This window comes from Paramormyrops kingsleyae, chromosome 23, assembly GCF_048594095.1.
Source record: "Paramormyrops kingsleyae isolate MSU_618 chromosome 23, PKINGS_0.4, whole genome shotgun sequence".
Lineage (NCBI taxonomy): Eukaryota > Metazoa > Chordata > Actinopteri > Osteoglossiformes > Mormyridae > Paramormyrops > Paramormyrops kingsleyae.
The window spans coordinates 5,265,562-5,284,164 of NC_132819.1; positions in this window are offsets into that span (position 1 = coordinate 5,265,562).

The following is an 18,603-nucleotide window of genomic DNA, read 5'->3' on the forward strand; positions in this document are numbered from 1 at the left end:
GATTCACCAACGATCACGAAGGGACTATTCCGATTGCTTGATTCTTTCCAGCGATGCCATTATGCTAGCTAGGGTATTGCAGAGTTTCATTTCTCAACTCGAGTTTCACTCTGACTGCTATAGCTAGGTTTATAGTTACTTTGTGTATTATTCTTTCTTGTCTTGCTGGACTATAATTCTGGATCACCTATGTGATTTTGCAGTAACTGATTGACCTATTTCCATTTTAGACTTTGATTTGATTTGAAATTCTTACTTTGACAGTAAACTCTTTGGATGTCCACCATGGAGTTTCCCTCAATCATTGCAAAAGACTTGGTAAAGGACACAGCGGAGCTTCTTTGCGAAGCTACACAGCATTTGCAAAAGCCTTAAGAATGTACCTTAGATGGGGCATACAAGTACCCTGACCACCACCTCACAATCTCTTTAGGTGGCCCCAGACACATCACTATTACCGAGAAGTAAACAAGGACTATGGTGAAGCGACGGAATTCACTAATCGGCCGGCTGATTTTTGTGTTGATTTGGGCGAGGATCGTATTTATGATTTCACAGCTCACAGACAGGGATTTACTGTGGGCGACAGCTGTCTGGTCTAAAAAAGGTCCTGTAATCGGGCCTTTATCTCCATTCATCAAACATTTTTCAGTAGTTCAGCATGCCACAGAGAGCATAAGTGCTGAGGAGTGTCTGCTAAATTTGCGGCAGTGGATTAAATCAACTATGGACTACGCTTTATAGTTTTGGACTCCAGCACCTAGAATGATAGTGCCTTCATTGCCTAATCCCTACCACTACTCCAAGCTAGTCTGCAGAAATGACTCATTGGGACTAGAGGCTATTTGCCTTGATCTGGATCTTAAAAATCAGAAGAGTGTCCCCCTCTTCCATATGTATCTTGCCTGGAACCCTCTCCTATCTACAAAAAGTAATTCTGATGGAGATGGACCTTCACCCATGCAGGTTGGTGACAAGCATCTATCTATGGATAAGTTCCACTCTAGAGTGGAACAACATTTGTGGCTATACATGTGGCCACTTGGGGCACAATATTGCTAGCTGTAACCTCCAAGACAACACACTTTACTAAATCCAGGGTATGTAGTATATGTCCTGTCACATTGACATTGAAAATACATATCTAAGTTCAATTATTATGGTGCAATCACTCTCTGCTGCAGCAGTGATTGACTTGGCTAGTAATTTTGCAAGTGAGATCATAGTGAAACACTTGAGCATCCCGTTCTATCCTTGTCAGTCATCTATAGCTGTGAGAGCCATTAACGGTGGATTGGATCTGGTTATGCTTCCCATAATGTTACAGGTGGGTTTTCTCCATAGTGAATCCATCACACGGTTATTGATACTCCTAATTTTGAGGTAGAGCTCAGCCTCCCACAATCCTGTTATCTGCTGGTCCAACAAGGAATTGGTTGGTTGGGGAATGGACCGTTTCCTACAGTGTCTTACCCTACCTGTGCAGTGTGGAGAATCTGATTGTCTTTGGTTTAGAAATCTTCATCTTACCTATAGTGTTAAAAGAGATGAGGGATATTATTTGCCGACCCTTAACTTTACTGTTTCAAAAATCCTTATCTGAAGGTGTGGTACCTTCTGATTGGAAGCATGCCAACATAACACCCATTTTCAAAAAAGGGGATAGAAGTAATTTGTCAAACTATAGGCCAATCAGTCTAACTTGTATAACTGGTAAAGTTATGGAGGCTATAATCAAAGAGAAAATGGTAGATTACCTGGACTCAAATAACATTTTGAGGGATAGCCAGCATGGATTTAGGAGAGGTAGATCCTGTTTAACAAATCTATTTGAGTTTTTTGAGAAAGCTACTCAGGAAGTTGATGATAAGAAGGCATATGATGTCATCTACTTAGATTTCCAAAAGGCTTTTGATGTTGTCCCCCACAAGAAGCTCTTACTTAAACTCAAAGCGACAGGTACTTTAGGAACTCTAGCGACCTGGATTGATAACTGGTTAACATATAGGAAGCAGCGAGTAGTTATGAGGCACAATGTCACAGTGGGCCTGCGTTCATAGTGGGGTACCGCAGGGTTCAATTTTAGGACCACTATTGTTCCTAATTTGCATAAATGATATAGACACCAATATATACAGTAAACTAGTGAAATTTGCAGATGACACCAAGGTGGGTGGTGAATTAGCGGCTCAGCAGCTACAGCGGGATCTTAATTTAATTAGTGACTGGGCCGATACCTGGCAGATGAAATTTAACATAGACAAATGTAAGGTACTCCATGTAGGGAGCAGAAATATAAAGTACAGGTATTTTATGGGACCTACTGAAATAAAGGTAGCTGATTATGAGAAAGACCTTGGTGTGTATGTTGATGCTTCCATGTCTCATTCTCGCCAGTGCGGGGAAGCAATAAAAAAGGCCAATAGGATGTTGGGGTATATCTCCAGGTATGTGGAGTTTAAGTCAAGGGAGGTAATGCTAAGATTATACAATTCCTTGGTGAGACCTCACCTAGAATATTGTGTGCAGGTTTGGTCACCATATCTTAAAAAGGACATTGCGGCCTTAGAAAAGGTGCAGCGTAGGGCCACAAGAATGATTCCTGGTCATAGAGGAATGTCATACGAGGAAAGGTTAGTTGAGCTAAATCTGTTCAGCCTCAAGCAAAGGAGACTGAGGGGGGACATGATCCAGGTCTATAAGATTCTAACAGGTTTGGATGCTGTTCAACCGAATAGTTACTTCAGCATTAGTTCAAATACAAGAACTCGTGGCCATAGGTGGAAATTAGCGGGAGAACATTTCAAACTGGATTTAAGGAAGCACTTCTTTACACAGCGTGTAGTCAGAGTATGGAATAGTCTTCCTGATAACATAGTGCAAGCTGAATCTTTGGGTTCCTTTAAATCAGAGCTAGATAAGATTTTAACAACTCTGAGCTATTAGTTAAGTTCTCCCCAGGCGAGCTCGATGGGCCGAATGGCCTCCTCTCGTTTGTATAGTTCTTATGTTCTTATTAAACTGACAGCCATTTATTTACCATCCTGCTGACCATGGGACTGTGCTATCAATTGGTGACTTGTAGTCGCTCCCCCTCAGGGTCACGTCTATCCTTTGTCAAACCCTGAATCTAAAGCCACGGAACAATACATACAGAAAGTTTCAAGGGAAGTATTAACTTTACCCATTAACTTTACCCAAAGAAGCTGACACTTCAATAGGGAAGAAGGAGGTTAGTCTCTCACTATACATCGACTATCACCATCTGAATGAAGTCATTGTGAAGTACTATTACCCTATACCGCTGTGCCCTGCAGCTCTGGAGCAATTAAGGGAAGCTAATTATTCTACTAAGATGTACTTATAAAGTGCATACAGTTTAATTTGGATACGCAAAGGGGATGAATGCAAGACGACATTTCACACTCACGTTGGACACTATGAGTATTTGGTAATGCTATATGACCTGGTCAATGCACCCTCTGTGTTTCAGGTTTTTGTTAATGAAATTCCACCTGAGTACCTAAAACATTTGTTATTGTGTATATGGTAATACATTCCACTGATTACCAAAGCCACACAGAATATGTATAGCTTGTTTAGCAGAAGCTCTTAGTCGATAACCTTTTGGGAAAATTGGAGAAATGTCATAAAACTGAAAGCTGGTTACTTGGCAACGTGATCAGTGCCCAGGATGTACAAGAGCACCCGTGGAAGGCAAAAAACACAGAGAGGATGGCCTAACTCATAGACTATAAAGGATGTGCAGAGGTTTTTAGGATTCACCAATTTCTATTGTCATTATATAAGCTCTGCTGTGGAACCACTTACAACCATGTTTAAAGAAAGGGGTTCCCCCAAATTCAAGTGGACTAAAGAAGCTGACCTTATCTTTGAGGAATTGAGGACCCAAATTGCCACTGCTTGAATTTCAAAAGCTGCAGAGCCCTTCATCCCATTGATTTTAGAGATAAATGGTGTCAAAGCAGGCATAGGGGCAGTTCTATCCCAAGGACAAGGAGAACCACTTACAGTATGTTATTCCCCTGTACCTTCTTTTCAAGGAAGCTCTCAGTCGCACAAAGGAAATGCAACATCAGGAATCAGAAACTGTTAGCTATTTGGCTAAACTTTGAGAAGTGGAGACATTGGCTTGAAGGAGCACAACATTGTTTCCTCATACTTACCAATCATTACACCTAGAATACAACAGAACAGTTAAGAAACTGATCTGGCACCAGGCTCTCTGGTCCTTCTTCTTCAGCTCCGTTCTTTTTATTTTTACTCTGGTCTACCCTGCTTTGGAAGACAATATACAACATAGTGAGGAATTGTGATTAATGTATGATTGCAGCAAACTATTAAATGACAGAAATACTTCATGGATCAGCCACGATACCAGCCCAATTAAGAGGTCTCCCTTTCCATCCAGGGAATATGCCTCCAGATTGCTTTGAGAGAGTCCATAGTTCAATTATACTTTTCTGATCATTAAGCGAGTTAACTTGGAATCTTATTGGTTCTGTTACACCTAAAGGTCACTGGCTGGCTGTTTTATAATGCAGTGAACATCTAGAAAGCAATAAATATAGGTTTTTATTAAAAAGCCTGTACTGTATGGAAACTCAGAAGCATACCCAAAGCAGCAACAGTGTTCAAAAACAAAAAATAACAAACAAAATATTTTGAGTAGAAAAAATGGCTGTACCTAAAATAGCAATATGCTGTTACATTCACTGGGTGACCCATTTTAACACACTTCTAGCAAATGACCTCCCAAGCTGTTCATTTGTGCAGTATCTTGATTTGAGAATAGACTAGTTATTATCCAAATCATTATTCCACACCTTTCTGTATTCATTTAAACAATAGTATCTCCAGGAAATGTGAGAGAACAACTTTGCTTTCATCTTTGTGAAATATTTCTTCTTGAAAGTCCTTAACCTAGAATGTCTTTTTCATACAGACGGAAATGTTGCCATTGTGTCCTTCCTTTATAACATATTTGCTTTTTTGTAAGTCTTCCCCATGTACCAATAAGGGTTGCACTCGAGTATCTAAAGATAATATAGTGAGACACATTGATAGATTTTCACGGCTTAGAGCGCAGAAATGAGGCAGTTTTTTCAGTTAGTCAGACGTCTAATGTTCTGCCGAATGCCGAACACCTGCCACAGTCGATGTCCCGTGATTCCATACACATGGATAAGGCTCAGTCTGTTGTAAGGATTGCCTCAATAAATTCAGACAATGGGACGGAGTTCCGGACTAAATGGTCGTTTAGGCTAAATGGCAGGCTATGTGTTTGATTAGCAGCTAGATGGCCCTGTTCGTTACGTCTCAGTGTGCATGGGTCACTTATGGGCCTTTAAGCCTCATAAAGCTCTGTGCAAAAAAACACGTTCTCAAAATTCCCTTTTTTCTGTGCTGATGGATCCATCACGAGATGAAACCATGATGCCTTCAGACAATATTGGGCTTCACCATCTCCTGAATTTATTTATTGAGCCTCACAACCATTTAACAACCCAGCCTTATGATATATTAGACACGTCTAGCTAATGTAATTGACTTTTTTGCATGTTGTGTCCCAGAATAATGAGTCACCTGCCGATTAACGTTAACATTTAGTGATTCTTTGAAATCTTGGAGACGTCTCTGAACCGGTTGAAGGTGTAACGGTATACAAAAATCGTGGTTCGGTACGTACCTTGGTTTTTGAACTCACGGTTTGGTACATTTTCAGTACAACGGGAGTAAAAGACACAAAACATAAGTTGCTTCTTTTTTTCTTTATTAAACAGTGGTTTACTGAACAAAGTATGGCCGTCTTAAATAAAAAGTCTATTAATACTGCTGCAGCCTACTAATAAAAAAAACTAAAATTTACTTAAAAGTAAATCAAAATAAAGATTCTCTCAAGCAAATAAAAATGAAATAAATATCCATTACAGTGCAGCATTTTAAAAATGCCTGTGCTGTATTTGTATACACATTAACAGCTTCCAGCGTCGCATTAGGACGTTACACGCACATGCGTAGCAGCGCGGCTTCATCGCCCCTTCCGAATGCTGCTCGGGCGAAACACACAAAGGTTCCGCATTTGCTGCATTTGTTCGGTACATATGCATACCGAACCAAAAGAACCGTACCAAAAATTACATGTACCGTTATATAGGAAGTCCTCGGTTACGACACAGTTCCATTCCTACGACAGTGACGTAACCCGAAGTCGAAACACACCCTTTTTCTGGTCTCTGATTTCACTCCCGCCGTGATGGATTTCCTCACTCATACGTCGCGTTACTGCGTATTCTTCTGCCACGTGCAACCAAACTAGTTCGCCCACGTAGTCCGTAAGTATGACGCTAACAGCGTAAGCTGAAACACTCACTTCTCAATTTTTAAAAGTTTTTATGCGAGTGACCGTTGTAAACTCGAAACGTCGTTTGTCGAGAGGTCGTAACCTGAGTACCCCATGTATATATATCTATTGGGGAGCTTTGACTTGACAGGCAGGGGACAGCATGGGTGACAGGCAGAGGACAGCATCGGTGATAGACTGGGGACAGCATGGGTGACAGCATGGGTGACGGGCAGGGGACAGCATGGGTGACAGGCAGGGGACAGCATGGGTGACAGGCAGAGGACAGCATGGGTGACAGGGCAGGGGACAGCATGGGTGACAGGGTTGGGGACAGCATGGGTGACAGGCAGGGGACAGCATGGGTGACAGGGTTGGGGACAGCATGGGTGACGGGCAGGGGACAGCATGGGTGACAGGGTTGGGGACAGCATGGGTGAGAGGCAGAGGACAGCATGGGTGACAGGCAGGGGACAGCATGGGTGAGAGGCAGAGGACAGCATGGGTGACAGGCAGAGGACGGCATGGGTGACAGGCAGGGGACGGCATGGGTGAGATGGCAGGGGACAGCATGGGTGACAGGCAGGGGACAGCATGGGTGACGGGCAGGGGACAGCATGGGTGACAGGGTTGGGGACAGCATGGGTGAGAGGCAGAGGACAGCATGGGTGACAGGCAGGGGACGGCATGGGTGACAGGCAGGGGACAGCATGGGTGAGATGGCAGGGGACAGCATGGGTGACAGACAGGGGACAGCATGGGTGACAGACAGGGGACAGCATGGATGACAGGGTTGGGGACAGCATGGGTGAGAGGCAGAGGACAGCATGGGTGACAGGCAGGGGACAGCATGGATGACAGGGTTGGGGACAGCATGGGTGACAGGGTTGGGGACAGCATGGGTGACAGGCACGGGACAGCATGGATGACAGGGTTGGGGACAGCATGGGTGACAGGGTTGGGGACAGCATGGGTGACAGGGTTGGGGACAGCATGGGTGACAGGCAGGGGACAGCATGGGTGAGATGGCAGGGGACAGCATGGGTGACAGGCAGGGGACAGCATGGGTGACAGGGTTGGGGACAGCATGGATGACAGGGTTGGGGACAGCATGGGTGACAGGCAGGGGACAGCATGGGTGACAGGGTTGGGGACAGCATGGGTGACAGGCTGTCCCCAGCATGGATGACAGGGAGGGGAGGGGTCAGCATGGATGACAGGGTTGGGGACAGCATGGGTGACGGGCAGGGGACAGCATGGGTGACAGGCAGGGGACAGCATGGGTGAGAGGCAGAGGACAGCATGGGTGACAGGCAGGGGACAGCATGGGTGACAGGGTTGGGGACAGCATGGATGACAGGGTTGGGGACAGCATGGGTGACAGGCAGGGGACAGCATGGGTGAGAGGCAGAGGACAGCATGGGTGACAGGCAGGGGACAGCATGGGTGAGAGGCAGAGGACAGGCAGGGGACAGCATGGGTGACAGGCAGAGGACAGCATGGGTGAGAGACAGGGGACAGCATGGGTGACAGGCAGGGGACAGCATGGGTGACAGGGTTGGGGACAGCATGGGTGACAGGGTTGGGGACAGCATGGGTGACAGGCAGGGGACAGCATGGGTGACAGGGTTGGGGACAGCATGGGTGACAGGATTGGGGACAGCATGGGTGACAGGCAGGGGACCGCATGGGTGACAGGGCAGGGGACAGCATGGGTGACAGGGTTGGGGACAGCATGGGTGACAGGGCAGGGGACAGCATGGGTGACAGGCAGGGGACAGCATGGGTGAGAGACAGGGGACAGCATGGGTGACAGGGCAGGGGACAGCATGGGTGACAGGCAGGGGACAGCATGGGTGACAGGGTTGGGGACAGCATGGGTGACAGGATTGGGGACAGCATGGGTGACAGGCAGGGGACCGCATGGGTGACAGGGCAGGGGACAGCATGGGTGACAGGGTTGGGGACAGCATGGGTGACAGGGCAGGGGACAGCATGGGTGACAGGCAGGGTTTGAGGGGTAAGAACAACTACAAATCTGTCCTTCAACTGGCCTGGCTTTGGATCGTCTATTAGGTTTGGGTGAGAGCAGCAGACGACAGAGCTGTCAGTGGCTTTATGGTAGAACCCCGGAATCACAAAGACTTGGCAAAATCATCCAGGCACATCAACCCTCTATTTGATCTAATCTGACTTGAAATGTAGGGACTTGGAAAACGGAAGCATTGCTTGGCCATTCTTGGCTTGGAGAGACAAGTAGAAGCAAAGGCCCTCTGTTTTAAGGGCTTTTTTGAGACACAGTTTTTCACTCTTAGAAAAGTTTTGAGAGAGTAGATCCAGGCTTTGTTTGTATAAAGGAGATCATTGTGACAGACCGAAAACCAAGGGAAGACGCTGAAAGATTTTGACATCTATATTTTAGAATTCTATGCCGATTTCACTGACACAATAAAACTGAATCCCAATTTTCACTGCTTGTCAAAGTATTCGATTTCTGTAAATGTTTTTATTTACGAATCTGTTTATTTTGTATTTGTAAAAGGGGTGAAAACGCAGCGCTTTATGTCACTCAGATTAATGCGTTTATCTTGTCCTGACCTTTCGTATTTAGGCCAAGTTGCTGCCTGAATATTTTTGTTTGCTGCTGATGATCTTTTTGTGGAATTTGACACACTGTTGTTATGTGAAGCACCCGCTATCGGGGGAGCGTGCCGAGGTTCCCAGCCTCACTGACTCGTTCTTTCGTGTTAGGAAACAGCGTTGACAAAAATGAGGCAGAGTGGTATTTACATTTTTTTAAAAAAAGCGGTTGCTGGGCAGAATCTATGTGAAGTTTAAGTTACTTGATGTACAACAAAACTTTTTTTCCCCCTGGGAAAGAGGCACAGCACTTTATAGTGTACATTTTTCAAGCCCACAAGCAAAGCGTTCTCTTGAGTGATTTGACTTCGCATGAGGGGATCAAAAATGTAAGGGCATGGAATATTCAATCCAAAACAGTTCTCATCAATATTTAATAACCCCTCATAAGTGCATTTACATTAGCCCTTAACTCTTTCTCTTTGCCTCAGAAAAGCACTTAAAACTATATTATTTTCTTTGCTAAACCAGCCATAATCAGGGGTCTTCTTTGTGTTGCTAAATAATTGGCGACCCTTGCTGGAAAGATTCCTGATTACATCCCTGTCCTATTAATATGCTACATGGTTTGTTGTGATGATATTTATACATAGTTTCTCCCCAGCTACAAAGTCTCTTACCATTTGGTTTTTGTGCAAACGATATCGGTAAACCTCCTACTCAGTTTCTATGATGTTATAATTTAATGTTACTCAGAGCATCCTCTGCACCAAAACTATTTCTTGTGATGCCGTTTGTAGCTCAACAAATAGAGCACCGCGCTAATAATATAAGGGTTGAAGGTGTGAATCTCAGACTGTGTATCTGCATTGTAACCCAGCTGGATAAAAGCATCAGCTTGATAAATAAATGTAAATGAGACGTGTGTGTATTTTCAAGCCTTTAGAAAAGATGACTGGTAACTAAACAGTAATATTTGCATCTGTGGAAACTAAGCAGATAAAGAGACTGTGATGCTACTTTATGTTCAGAGTAACACTGTCTGCTTGAAAGTAGCTCCTGTGTATAAGTTCAAAGAGCAGTAATATGAGTGCGGGATTTGCTGACAGGCTAAGAGCTTTTCCCTTGTGCCAGTGATGGGCTTTATTGCTAAGCTAAATAAGGGAGTCCGTGTGCATGCGGCAGCCTCATTCAGGAGCGTTAGTCTCCACTGGAGGACTATTCTGTCCCTTTACACAGTGCTGTGCACAACTTTTTAAAAAATGCAAGAGAATATTGCAACCCAGTACAAGTCAGGTCCCCAGCAGTGATCAGTGATGTAATAGCGTTTATGTCATGGGGGCCTGTTCCTGCATGCTGAGCTGTGGGGGCTGGGGCCGCTCTGGGCAGCAACTCGTCTCCTGGACCCGCTTCTGGGCTTTCTCTCTCCTCACTGGGCTGATGACTCCATCCACTCCAGCTGTCGACTCTGCCTCCGGCTGCGGTTGCTCGCAGCCTATTCCTCTTTTGAGCCCAATTCCCTTAACCCCCCCCCCCCCCGGCCCTCTCCAGCTGCTGCTTTAATGACCTGCCTGGCTCAGTACACCTTCCCATATCGCCCTCCACCCCAACGCCAACAGTGTGACAGCCAATAATGGCTTTTAATCAGGATCCCAACTGCAAATGGCTGATCAGGCTTGCTCCTTAACACGATTTGTAGTCGTGTGATCCGACAACATCGCATTGTGTTCCGGTAAACCTTCCGATGGCTCCATGGCAAGCTACGAGTAGCTAATGATCCCCCAAGACGGCCTGACAGGGCGCCAAAACAAGCACATTTCGTTAAGAAAGAACGGAGTCGCACTGAGAGGTCAAAGAAGACTGAAAAAACACCGATCCCACCTTCCCCTGCCTCTGAGGAATGTCGAAATCCCAAGCTAAGGGCTTGGCAGGGACCTTCGCAGCAAGCGAAATTTCCGTATTGCCGCAGCTCTGTGCCGAATCAAACATATATTAGTATTAGCGGAACCATTTGTTTGTGAAAGTGTTAACATCAGAAAAATGTATATGCAGCAGGTACTATAACAAGCTGAAATGCTAGAATGCCAGAATTCTTTTGGGAAATAGGATTCTGTCTCATTCGTTTGGCGCATATTTATATATCAGTGCATGTACGCCTTGCTAATTGGGCTGGCATCAAAGCCAACCTTTTAAGGAGGGAGGAGGCGTGAGAGTGCGCTCCTCCAGATGTTTTCCTGCATGCGCATTACCTCGCCAGCGTCTGCGTTCTTGACCCTCAGAGAAGGTGGAATCGAGTTCATTAGCATGCCACTATAATGACTCGAACGAAAGCGCGTTTTCAGAACGGGCACTGCCGCTGTCCTAGATTTACATGAAAGAGACGGTACACAAAAATAGTCAGAACTCTTTTGAAAACGAAAACGAGGGGGAAAAAAAAGTAGGTTCACCGGTTGTGTGAAATTATCACCATTCGTCAAAGCTCAGATGTCGCTGCCTCTAAAATAATGTGATAATAACAATGTGAACGACTCTATGAATGAAGCGTGTCTCTGTTTAGGTAGGATTTCTAAGGCGAGGAAGGTGCATAAAACCTTCGCTTGAATAAAAGACGTCAGGAGGAGTTTGGAAGTGACACGGGCCCTTGAAGTTTGCATGAGGGCCCAGCATCAGCTTGCCTGTGATTGTGTGGTGTTGGGGGCATGCTGGTCTATAAAGAGATAGCCTGCCTGAGAAAGCGGAAGGGAGCTGCCAGCCAGCTCTGCGGAGGACAGAATGAGAGGGTGAAGGGGCCTATTTCAAGGGGCCATGCTGGGGAGACTTCCCACCGAGCCTCAGAACCCCCCTTAACACCCCCCCACCACCCTCCTCCACAGCTCATCTTGTGGTTCGATTTGAGCTTTCTTTTCCTCTCAGCCCAGCAGCTGAGGAGGTAAACAAGGAAGAAGGTACCGCTGGGACGCTGTAGGAGCTCTTCCCACTAACCTCCGCTGTACACTTCGGCTGTTCCCAGAAGCGGAGGGTGCAGATCCAGCTCAACACTTCTGGGGCGAAGCTAGAGTAGGGGGGGGCATTGCAACAGCGGGGCGTCACTAGAGATTTATGACAAGAGGGGCCAAGTCTTTAATAGGGGGGTCTAATTTTTCTGAAAATGTATTGGAACACACTATTTAAACTAATTAGTGGCCATTTATTTGTGGGCATTAAAGAGCTTATTAGGAGGGCTAAAGTCTCACTAAAACAGCCCTTGTGCTTTGGTCTGGGGGTCAAAGGTTCTATATTATGTGATGCTTATGGCAGTTTTACTTGCACAAAAATGTTCTTTTGACCAATGAGATTATAGAAGAGGTGGATCTGTGCAACCAAGGTGGGACTAAGACATCTCATTGATTAATCCTACCTCCTCTAGTTACTTGGACCCACCTCCTCTACAATTTGATTGGTTATGTCTCTGAACCAATCATTTTTCATTCTGCCCTCAACATATTTGTCTAAGTAAAACTCCCATGAGCTCATTTGATCCTATAAATGTGTAGTATTTAAATATTCTTGTGATTCAAGATGAACAATACAAACCAAATAAGAAGCAGTGTTTGGCCAGTATGACCGTGGGAAGAAAGATATAGATTACGGATGCTACAGGTTGTGGTGATGTGGCAGAAAATATCGACCAGCACCGATCTTTTCCTCAAAGAAGAAGCCGATTGATTGGAAGAGGATCACCATCGAAATGCACCTGGAAAAAACAAAACCTTCAGAGAGTTCAGCAGTAAGCAATTTAGTCAGGAAGCCCAATAAACTCAGGTTATAGATATAAACATGGCACCTGAAACAGGGCCAGAACCGAGCGATGATGTGTGACAGCACCACTGGAAATGATATGATATTGACTCTTTGTCCTTCATTAAATCATCGCTTTATTGCTGGAGTGACCTGGATAGAATTACTGGCTCACCGGAGTCAAAATATCAGAGTCCTCGCGGATCATTTGAGAGCGAGCACCGTTCACCGTTCACTAACGGCCCGTGCTTCACAGACTTGGATTTGCAATTCATAGCTGTCTATGAGCCGGAGAGCATTTCCTCATGCCTGTTTAATGCGCGTTCCGTGCCAAAACAACGGCAAAACGAGGATCACATAATCCTTCACAAATCACCACTGATTAATTCATTTGCACTTAATTCCCCAGTTAAATCCGCGGCAGGTTCCAGAAACGGAATCCAGCGACTGTGCGAGTGCGGGGCGGAGCAGAGCAGCTGTCAGCTGTGGGGCTGTGAACCTCCAGTGCTGACGTTTGTTCGAGGGTCAGGCGGGGCTCTTGGATCAAAGGGTGCAATTAAGACACCTCTGGTTCATCATCCCCGCAAAATGGAGTCATTCTGGACCGTGGGCTCAGTAGCTGAAGCCAAAAAACTCTTTCTCTGCTGGCAGCAATTCTAAGTCGTATTTAAATATTTACTTTTTTGGGGGGTGGAGAGTGACTCAGTGAGTTATGGCTCTGTGCCTCTGATCAGAAGGTTCAAGTCCCATCCTCGGCAGAATTGTCCCATGTCTGTTGGGCTCTTCAGCAAGGCCCTTAAACCACTGAATTGCCCCAGGGGCACCAAATAAATGGCTGACCCTGTGCTCATGCCTAGGCTTTTTCAGTGTCTCGAAACAGAGCATGATGGGATATGTGAAAAGAAGCAAACCTGTACTTGTGCTTGTGCAAAAGCCTCTTCTCAGTCATTCCCTCTCGTGGTCACTTGCCATCTGTCCACATCTCTGGATGCTTTAATCTACCAAGGGTGTGGAAAGGGGAGCTTCATCTTTCTTTCTGGGGGGGGTCCCACAAACCCCTGGCACTGCTGAGAGCATGGGGACACGTCTGATTCCCCCCTGCCTGATGTGATTTGGGTTTGGCAAAATACACAATGACTTTTGCCTGATTTTTTTTTTCCACAGGCTTATATTACACTTTCCCAGAGTTATTTCTCAATATGGTTATAAAGCAATTGTGAGATGAGAATAATGTGCTGCCTTTCAGAGCCATGTTATTGGAACTCTGAAATTTCTACAGCGCCACTTTCTGGCAAACCTCACATTTATCACTCACTGAAACACGCATCGCTAATATCCATGGTGCTGCTTTGAGAATTACATGGAATTTGTTTATCTAAGATTATTTTTGTGTTTTCTTTACCCCGCTGCTACTATCACCAGGGTCTTACTTTACATTGAGTCTGGCTTGAGTAGTGGGTCTGCACAGCCCCTTTCTTATGTGCCATTTAACCACCTACATATTACAAATGTTGCATCAAAACGTTTGTGTTTGGAGATCTTTTTTCCCTGGACATCGTGGGACCTCAGATGAATTAAGCTTCTGTGTTTTTTTGCTGCTTAGGCAGAACCTTATATAGACCTATGGGGTGGGGGGGGGGGTTGTTATTTGACATGTACCACCACGTACCACGGAACGAAATGTAGAACGGTGTTCTGCGCTTGAGAAAGCAGCCGTGCTGTATTCGGTTAGGTCTGCTTTTTGGGTGACGTGTAAAGCAGAGCTCTTGTTTTCGCGTACCACACTGGGGGCGGAGGGGGGGTTTTACAGTGCGCCCCCTGCCGTGATGTGCCTGGGGGCGGATGTGGCTCCATAACTGTACCATGCCATCTGGAGCGCAGTTATTCACCTGGAGTTCCACCGGGCCGGGTCCCTGGCAGGATCCTTCCCGGCCCTTCTGGTGCGGCCGATGACATCAGGCGAAGGCCGCTATTCCCCCGACGCCGCTGCCAGTTATGGGGGTGTGCGTTCTTCCTGAATGGAGAGGGCGGGGGACGGCAGAAACACCATCCGTGCCGAATAGCGGGGAGTTCCGAAGCGAATGTGAACGCGGCAATGGCGACGTGACCTCCTTTCCGGCAGCTCCGCGTGGGTCAGCGCTGGGGGGGGGGTCTCTGCATGGGGGGAGGGGGGGGGGGGAATTGCCACCAGATTTAGAGCCCTACTAGTAAAGCCACCTAACGAGGCAGAGGTAGCCTATTAAAAAGGCCACACAGAGGGCTTTGCTGTACCTCTGTCACCCTGCTCAGCTCATTAGATTTTACTACCAGGAAAAATATGGCAATGCCACTGCCATCGTCCTGCTGCAGACCCAGATAAACGATGCTTTTTTAACCCTTTAGGGTCAACCGAGCGGTTGGGCAAACAAAGACTTTTGTAAATGGGGAGCCCACACTGAGGTACGAGAAAGTCATTTTGGTCAGCTCTTTGTGTGAAGCGTGCAGTCTGTCAGATTTTAACAGGCTTATCTTACTGTGGGGGCTGTTTGCCTCTGTCAGTCTCCTCAGCTCGACACTATTGACTTTGACTAAAAATGCAAACCTGCTTCATGGTCGATCTCATTGTCACTAACCAATGAATTTCATTAACTGTTATTCTACCAGGACAGATTTTTAAGCTGTGTTGTTTCAGTTAGTGGCAGATACTGGCAAGGACAACATTGCAGCATCCTCTGAGGGGCATCAGCTTAGAGCCTGGGGGGGGGGGCAAACCATCCCCTGGTCAACTACTTTCACAGCTGGCGGAGGGAGGCGGTGGAGAAGCTTACCTAGGCCATCACATGGTCTTTAACCGCTGCTGGTCTGAATACCAGTGGCTGTGTTTAAATGTCAGACAGTCATGTTTTGTATTTCTGCATTAACCAGCTTTCTGACCCCAGGACGGCATGCTGGCATGTTTACATTCTGTCCGAAATGCCATCAATCCGCTTTTATTCAAATGTGGCCGCAGTTTAGACTGGTTACTGATGTTTAATACTGTTCTCAGATCCCCTCTGGAAGCCATCAGTGGAATGTGTTTGTGATGCATTGTTGATACTCAATTCTTAAATATCAAAACCTAATTATATGTCTGTTTCCGCTGAAGTTATCCGTCTGCTTTTCTGCTATAGGGAATATTTTGTCATTTTATTTCTTCCGCTCAGTGAAGTCTGTTCCTCCCTTTGAAGCCAATGTAAAATGATTATCCAGGTTGATTAGCTTAAGAAATACTTCAATTTAATCTCTTCAGGTAACTGTTTCTTCTGCAAATATCCCACGGTTTTCCTCATTTCTTTTAAAATGCGGTGCACGCTTTTAAAGAGCAGCAGAACCAAGCGTAAAAATTCAAACAGTTTGAAGGGCACAGTTGTTTTCCAGGCTAGAGCCTCAATGTCTATTTAAAAGCCCCCTTCTGTGGTGTAATTAGATTAGCATACAAAACTTCCATTATAGCGTCATATAATTCTGGGTATAAATCATATTCTGCCCTAGGAACTGGTAGCAGATTTGATAGCAGAAATTTACTGTAAATATATTTCTCTGTGTGGCATCTAGTCCCTCTCTGCCCTCTCTGGTGTGATTATTAGATTGCCGTGTTATTTCAGGCACATAATTGGTGCCTTTCGCTACGCCTGGGTGAGTCGGTGCCGTTTATTGGACAGTGGAGTGGAGAGTGGCTATGGTGCGTGGGGCGGGGGGTGTGGGTAGGGGGTGTTTGATGCACCAGGAGTCATGAGTCGCTCTCATTTGCATGTGAATCCTTAATTAAGTCGCACCAGTGCCGATTCTCCCCGTTTCCCGGCTAACCGCCTCGGTGAAAGGCTGCCTGATTCTTTTTAGAGCATTATTTGTAAAACGCTCATTAGTGAGGGCCAATTTGAGTCAGTCTGGAAAGGCTAAGAACGGGCGACTCAGTTATCTTTTGTGCAGAAAAATGATTTCTGTGTGTTTCTCTGCTCTTTTCTCCTTTTTGGCCGGCTGCCTTGATGCACGTAGCACATGACACTTAATTCTGGCAGAAGAGGGCAGAAATCAATGGCAGTTAAGAATGCAGCCTTTCAATTAAGGTCTATTCACAGCGCTTCCTGTTTCACTTCACTTTTTTTTCCCTCAATTTTTGTCACCAGTGGCCTGCTTGTCGTTCTGGAGATGCCGACCTTTTTTCCCTTAAACACTGCGCCGCCTGCTGGTGTTATCCAGTCATTCCGTTTTCTCACTTTGCATTCAGATTTAATGGGATTTATGATGAAATTCCCAGTCACAATATACATATTTTTTCTTGTTCAGTTGTTCAGAGCTAAAAACATAGCATTCCACATACGGGAGCATCATCGTTCGTTGTCATGTGGGACCCCATGAACCAAACAAAATGAAAAATATGATGAGAGCCATCGCTGGGCATGTTTATCTTGTCTGCCCGCGGCCTGCTATCGGGAAGGGGGAGATCGAGAGGCTCAGACAAAGGGGCCCATTTTTCTATGCACACTGAGTGGATTTTGCACGCTGCCTAACTTGTCACACAGCCGTTTCTCACCAGGCCTTATCCTGTCTGACGGCCCAAGACGTGAGCAGAGATAAAGGAAAAAAAAGATCTATTAAAGGGCCATCATCTCGTCCATCTCGATCCTTCCGGAAGGCGTGAAGTGACTCTAGTGTCATGTGCTAATCAGCCTCCGCACTGCTCACATGCACGAGCAGGACCCTCGCCCATCATCTCGGAAGCTGTCACTTCACCCCAGTGACCAGGGGTGGCGCTAGAGATTTCAGGCTCCATGAAAGCTTATCACATTTAAATATATTATATATTTAAATAATTACTGTAACTAAATACCACTAATTGAAAAGTAACAAATGAATACAAGTTTATTTGGTTAAACAGCATACGATACATTGTTAAACACTATATGTGATGTTTACGCTTGCGATTGCTACAAAGACTGGAAGCGTGGCTGGGTGGATGCGGACAGTTCAAGGTGTCGTACAGCATATCGCTAACCCGCCAGCAGATCATAAAGGTGACTACTGGGTGTGAATCGCAATCTCACCACCGTAAAGTCCGAATATTGTAAGCCGAGCCGTTGTGAAATGAGGACCATCTGTACAGTAAGATTCTGGAAGAGATTTAGCCCTGAGCCTCGATTGTGGAATGACTGGAATTAAGAACTGTCCTAACTTCCCCCCTTTACGGTGCCCCTACCTAAGATAATGCCCCCAACCCACCCCCTCCCCTGCACCCCCCACTAAGAACAAGCCAAAAAGGCCTATGAAGGCTGCCCTCCCTAATTATAATTAGATGCACACACAACAAAAGCTGTGGTTAGAGAACTGGAAGAGCCTGCAGGTATATAAACAAGGCCGGAACCTGAAGTAGCTGCATGTTTTCATGTGTAACAAAGGACGGAGCGTTCCGGGCCAGCCGGGTGTCGCGATTGTGCCTCTGCCTCAGTCCTTCAGGATGTTTGATAATGCTGTGGATTTTAAAACAAGAATAACCTGCACACTTTTCCTACCAAAATAGGAGCCTGCAATTCCTACCGAATAGGAAATGAGTTTGTAGGCTGCTAATGGCCTGTTGTCCCTGCGTTTGTCGGCCCCCACTGGGTACCATGGTTTCCTCCTGCAGTCCAAAGATATGCAGTTAGGCCAACTGATGTCTCTTAATTACCCGTAGTGTATGATGGGCTGCTGTCTTTTCTAGGTTGCTCCTCTGCCTCGTGTCCGATGCTTCATGTGATAAACTCCAGCCCAAACGTAACCCATTACTAGAAAAAAATCAAGGTGGGTTGTATTGAATTGGGCTTTTCATTTATAAAGGCTTTGATCTAATAACCAAGAATCTGAAAGATTGTTGCACACTCATTAGC